This window comes from Podarcis liolepis, assembly GCF_965112155.1.
Source record: "Podarcis liolepis genome assembly, chromosome: W".
Classification (NCBI taxonomy): Eukaryota; Metazoa; Chordata; class Lepidosauria; order Squamata; family Lacertidae; genus Podarcis; species Podarcis liolepis.
In genome coordinates this window covers 36381328-36388000 of record NC_139568.1, presented here as the reverse complement: position 1 = coordinate 36388000, position 6673 = coordinate 36381328, and the positions used below count along the sequence as shown (strand labels likewise).

General features: G+C 51.4%; 1 pseudogene across 1 annotated transcript; it reads left to right on the top strand.

The window, feature by feature from the left end:
* Positions 1-5695: 5695 nt before the first annotated feature.
* On the top strand, positions 5696-6368 carry LOC310697773 (transmembrane protein 256 homolog; annotated as a pseudogene). Its single transcript has one exon. The product of its transcript is annotated as a transmembrane protein 256 homolog (transcript).
* Positions 6369-6673: the final 305 nt, after the last annotated feature.

Sequence of the window (6673 nt, the reverse complement as noted above, 5' to 3'; positions counted from 1 at the left end):
CACGGCGTGACAGTTTCCGGCGAGGCGTGGGTCTCCCTATGGGAGCTTCAGATACCTCCCCACTGTTCTCGCTGGAAGCGTCTCTGAGCCCTCCCTCCTGCTCGCATTCCCTCAGAGATCCACTCCTCCCCCTGCTGGTTCCTGCTTCAGCTGTTGAGTCTCTTCCTTCCTCCCTGAGCCCCTCCACCACCTGTCCCTCCGATGGCAGTTCCCTGACATCCACCTCCCCTCCAGGGCCCCCCTCACCCCCTCCCATTTCCTCTCCTCTGGGAGGTGAAGAGGTAAAACCCCGAAAAGAATCTTCTTCATCTTCAGACGTCTCGAACAATTCCCTCCATCGATCACCGTCCTGGCTCGCTGAATCCTCCTCCTCCTCGGAATCTGTGAACCCCTCCAACTCCTCTTCTTCGTCGGTGGTGGCAAAGTATTCCCTCCGGAACCTCGCTACAGGCTGAGGTTTACGTGGGAACCTCTGATGAAAAGTTTCTATTAAAACTTCGTCATTGACATCCTCTGCCCTAACCTAGGTGTTTTCCGACTCCGGTTCCCCTTCCCACATTACCAAATACTCTACTTGATCTCCCTTCCACCTGGAATCGAGGATCTCCGCTACATTGTAGCTTTGTTCCCTTTCCTCCATTGCTGGTCCCCGAGTGACCCTCCCTTCTCTGTCCCCTTTATACAGTGACAGCAATGACCTGTGGAAAACTGGGTGCAGCTTCATGTGGTTCGGTAACCGGAGTCTGAAAGCCACTGGATTGACCTGTTGTGTGATTTCAAATGGGCCCAGTCTTTTGGGTCTTAACTTCTTACAACCCCCTTTGAAGGGTAACCCTTGGGTTGACAGCCACACTTGGTCCCCCACCCTAATGGTTTCACCTTCTCTCCTGTGTTTGTCTGCCTGCCTCTTATATTCCTCCTTGGCCCTGTCTAAGTTAAGTTGGAGCTGGCGATGGATAGCTTCCATTTCTTCTACGAACTGTTCGGCAGCTGGAACGCTCCATCTCTCCCCTTCCCCCCCTGGGAAAGCCCTGGGATGGCACCCGTAATTTGCCAAAAAGGGGCTCATCCCCGTGGACACGTTCTCCGCATTGTTGTAGGCAAATTCCGCCAATGCCAACTTCTCCACCCAATCATTCTCTCTGTCATTGACGTAACACCTCAAATATTGTTGGAGGATGCCATTGGCTCTTTCCGCCTGCCCATTGGTTTCAGGATGCCGGGCAGTCGAGAAATTTACCTCTACATGCAGTAAGCTCATGAGCTTCCTCCAGAACCTGGAAGTAAATTGTTTCCCCCGGTCTGAAACCACCCTCAAGGGGGCGCCATGCAACCTAAACACATTTTCTACAAACAATTTAGCGGTTTCTTCTGCCGTGACCGCATGCGAGCAGGCTATAAAGTGTGCCATTTTGGTTAACAGGTCTACCACAACCATGATGGCTGTTTTCCCTCTGGACCTTGGCAGATCAGTCATGAAATCTATAGCCACTGCTTCCCATGGTCTTTCTGGTGTGGGTAGCGGTTCTAATAACCCTGCCGGCGCCCGCCTTTCCCCTTTGGCTCGCTGGCATTGGTCACAACTCCTCACATACTCCCGCACGTCTTCCCTGACCTTAGGCCACCAAAATTCCCTGGTCACCAGCCACATGGTTCTGTGTTGCCCAAAATGCCCCGCTGTGGGGCTATCGTGCAGCTGCTTGAGTACCTTCCCCCTCAACTCTCCTTCAGGTATATATAACGCTCCCTTGTAGTACAACGCCCCGTTTCTCTCCTCAAAACCTCCGGGTTTATCTCCCTCCCTCCTGAGTCCCCTGAGTTTGTCCTGTGCGTATTCATCGTTCTCCGTTCCCTCTACCAGTTCTCTTTGCCCCACCAATGCCGCCCCACACACCCAGCGGTCCTCTGGAATGACATGTCTCTCTTCGGGTGCTCCCTCCCCCTCCAAATATTCAGGTTTACGTGAGAGAGCGTCCGCCCTAACGTTCTCTGGGCCTGGCACATAACAAATCTCAAAGTTAAATCTGGAGAACTCCTGGGCCCATCTCAACTGCCGTTGGTTGAGCACTCGTGCCATTCTCCAATACTCTAGGTTCTTGTGGTCAGTGCACACTTGCACCTTATGTTGTGCGCCAATCAGCAGGTGCCTCCATCTCCGAAAAGCCTCATGGATAGCAAGAAGTTCTCGATCGTACACCGTGTAGTTCCTCTCGGATTTGTTCAGCTTTCGCGAAAAGAAAGCACACGGTCTCCACTCTGACTCCTCCCCCCCTGGCTGCAGGAGAAGCACCGCCCCAATGGCTCTGTCTGATGCGTCTGTTTCGACTCTCATCTTTTTTTGTAAATCCACATGCAGAAGTTGTTCTTCAGAGGCGAAGGCCCTTTTTAGCTGCTCAAAAGCTCGCTCCGCCTCCTCAGTCCAAACAAATTTCTTCTTACTGCTGAGACAGTCCGTTATGGGCGCCGTCAGGTGGGCAAAGTTTCGGATGAACTTACGGTAAAAGTTCCCAAACCCTAGGAACCTCTGCACATCCTTCTTTGTTTTGGGAGTTTTCCATTCCAGCACTGCCTGGACCTTGCCGGGATCCATAGCCAATCCCTTGTCTGACAGGCGGTACCCCAGGAACTCCACCTCCTTGGTATGAAACTGACACTTCTCCAGTTTCACCCACAGCCGGTTGTCTAGCAGCCTGCACAACACTTCTCTGACGTCTCTCACATGCTGCTCCTCATTCTCAGAATACACCAACACATCATCCAGGAAGGCCACACAATTCTTGTAAAGCAAAGGCCCTAGTACGTGGTTCATCAGCGATTGAAAGCACGCTGAGCCTGCTTGTAATCCAAATGGCATAACGAGATATTCAAATGCCCCCAAAGGGGTGAACATGGTGGTTTTCCATTCATCCCCTTTCCTTATACGTATCAGATTGTACGCCCCCCTTAGGTCCAGCTTGGTAAAAATCTTTCCCTTCCGCACCCTGTTCAAAATGTCATCTATTCTAGGCATGGGAAAGGCCAATGGTTCTGACACTGCGTTTAAGGCCCTGAAATCACACACAAGTCTCGGCTTGTCCGTGTTTTTTTTATCCACAAAAAACACTGGACTCCCCCCCACTGCCCTTGACTCTCTGATGAAACCCCTCTTCAGGTTCTTGTCAATGAATTCTCGTAACTCCTGCATTTCTCTGTCTGACATGGCATACAACTTGCCTACAGGAAGCTGTGCCCCAGGGAGTAAATTGATTTGACAATCAAAGGGTCTATGCGGGGGTAGTTGGTCAGCTTCCCTTTCGCTGAACACGTCGCTAAGATCTGCGTATTGTTGTGGTACCTTCACTTTCTCCGTTACTTCCGTCCCTGCTAGGGTAGCTTGGGCTCCTGCTGAACCCTTTCCCTCCCTGCAGTGTTCTAAGCAATGTGCGGAACCAAAGGAAACCACTCTCTGATGCCAGCCCACCAGTGGATCATGTAACGCCAGCCAGCTCATCCCCAAAATAATGGGAGCCCCTCCCAAGGTAGCCACATTAAACGCTATCAGTTCCGTGTGCCTTGCCACCTTCATTGTCATTGGGACGGTCTGCAAGCTGACTTCCCCTCCCAACAGCTCCCTGCCATCGATCGTGGTCACCTGTAGGGGGTTGCTTAAAGGGATCGTCTGTATCTGGTGTTCAGCTGCAAACTCCTTGCTCATGAAATTGCAGGAGCTGCCTGAGTCCAACAGCGCCTTAATCTTCAGAGGGTATCCGTTTTGCAACTCTAGTGACACCTCTATCACTAGGGCAGGTTTGGGGGGTTCTGGCGTGGGCACTTTCACTGCTCTTTGGCCTGGCTGCTGTGCCCTGACGGTGGCAGCCAGGCGTTGGCTTTTACTTGCTCCGATATCTCTTCCACTCCTCCCTCAACAGCTCCCACCATTCCTTGCCATTCCTTCCTCTGGGGGCAGACTCTGGCAAAGTGACCTGGCTGTTGGCAGAGATAGCATTTCCGGGCGCCTTTTCCCTCCTTCCTACCCCCTTCGCTGGGCTTTGAAACTGTGCGCGCGCGCGCTGTTCCGATTTCCATCGGCTCTGCCGGCGGGAAAGCTGGCTCAGGAATGTCTGGAATGCGGAACTCCTTCCAACGTTCCCCTTTACCTTCCCGCCTCTCCAAGGCTCTTGCCTCCTGGCGCGCTCCTATGGTCAGCGCAGATTTGGTCAGCTGATCCATAGACCCCGCCCTGGGGCTCCGGGACAGTTCGTCTTTCACAGCCGAAGAAAGACCTTCTTCAAATAGCATCTGAATGGGTGCCGCCGATAAATCCCACCCCAATCTGTGAACCAGCATGGTAAACTCAGTCCAGTACTCACGGACAGATCCGCTCCCCTGCTTGCAAGCCATTAGCTGTCTGCGCACCACTCCCTCCTCAATATCACTGGAAAACATGATATCCATTGCACGAAAGAACTTCATGGTGTCCTTTAGGACGTCATTGTGCGTTGCCATCAGGGGTCGAACCCAGTCCCTTGCCCCCCTCTCAAGATGCCCAATCACGAAAGCAACTCGCGATTCCTCATCAGGGAATTCATCAAACTGCACATTAAGGGCATATTGCATCTCTGTCCTAAAGGCATGGTAGTCCTTGGGGTCCCCCCCCAAACTTCTGCACCAATCCTGGTACCTTTCTGGTGAACTGGGTGGCTCTCCCCTTCTTGTCTGCATCCTGAGCCCTTCTCTCCTCAAGCCTCGCCGTCTGCAGCGCAAGTTGGATTTCCAACGCTCGGTACCTTTCTTCCAAGCTTGGACCAGCTCCAACCCCTGCTCCTTCGGTTCCGGCTGGGTCGCTCATGATGCCTGCTCCTGCACAAACAGCTTACAAAGACTGTCGGAATGCTGTGATGGGATGATTAGCTGCTTGTGCGTAAAATCGTGCTCCCTCAGAGTTTGTGCCACTCCACAAACCTCTGTGTGTGACAGAGCTCCACAAACATGTCTGCCCTAGTCACTTGTAGATTCCGACAGTGGTTGTTTTCGGAATCGTCTCCAACATAAGAGCTCCTTAACGGAAACCCGCCTTCTGGACTCACGGCGTGACAGTTTCCGGCGAGGCGTGGGTCTCCCTATGGGAGCTTCAGATACCTCCCCACTGTTCTCGCTGGAAGCATCTCTGAGCCCTCCCTCCTGCTCGCATTCCCTCAGAGATCCACTCCTCCCCCTGCTGGTTCCTGCTTCAGCTGTTGAGTCTCTTCCTTCCTCCCTGAGCCCCTCCACCACCTGTCCCTCCGATGGCAGTTCCCTGACATTACCCAAAATCACAAAAGTAATATTACAAAGCTTTCACAGTGCACGTTTACATATTCTGCATATACATCTATTCACTCTTCAAACAATGCATTTCCATTGAATTTGGCTTCAAAAACAACAACACATCAGGCTGGAAATATATAACGTTTTAAACCAATGTGTTTTTCCTCTTAAAAAAAGAAAATATATTACTTGGAAAGAAGCCCATATTGCACTAATTCCCAAACAAGACACGGACATAAGGCAGGTGAAAAATTATAGGCCAATCTCGCTCCTAAATAATGATTACAAATTATTTGCCAGTATATTGGCCAATAGACTTAAAAATGTATTTGGAGAGGAGATTGGAAAGAACCAAACTGGATTTCTACCTGGTAGACAGATGAAGGACAATGTTAGAAATATAATTGATATGTCGGGCGCCGGGGCGTTTTTCTGACGGCTTGTTGCGCTGAGCGGGGCTGCAGCCGTCGGGGCGGCCGCCTACGGGGCTCACGATTTCCGTCGCAGCGACCGAGATGACGACTTGAAAGAGCTCTACGAGATGGCCAACAAATACCACTTCCTCCACAGCCTGGCCCTCCTGGCTGTGCCCCACTGCCGCTATCCCATGATGGCCGGCAGCATCCTGTCTCTGGGCATGGGGATGTTCTCTGGCGCCCTGTATTACCACGCCGTGACAGGGGACCCGATCCTGACCAAGGCAGCCCCGTATGGTGGTTCCCTCCTCATCCTTGGCTGGATCGCCATGGCCCCTTGACACCCCGTTCTCTCCCCATGTGGCCCCCATCTCCCAACGCCAGGGCAGCCAGCCCCGCCCCTCCCTCCTCCCTTAGGCTAGCCAGAAGGGAGCCCTAGGAGAGGAGAGATTTCCAAATGTCAGAGTGGGATCCCTTGAGGTCTTTAGCCCACCCCGAATGCGTCTCTATCCTGCATCTTGGAATTCCCCGAATGCCGAATCCCTTTTTAAAAAGCCAAGATCCTTCCCCTCCCCCCCAAAAATTGCAACCAGATTTGAGTTTGCGATGGAGGCTTCGAAATGCAATGTCTGATCGGTGCTTTTCAATTGCTGTTTTTTAACTTAATAAATGATGAGAGTGATTTCACTTTTTAAAAAACCCACGCACCTTTTTTTCCTGTGAATAAATTTATTCCGTGGGGGGGGGGAGAGAAAGAAATATAATTGATATAATGGAATATCTGGACTCCAGGAGAGACAAACAAGCCGCCCCAATGTTTCTGGATGCTGAAAAAAAAATTGATAATGTGTCTTGGCATTTTATGAAAAGAAATTTAGAATTTATGGATATCGGTGAAAAACGTTTAAATGGTATTCGGGCTATTTATTCGGAACAATATGCTAAATTGATAGTTAATAATAACTTCACAG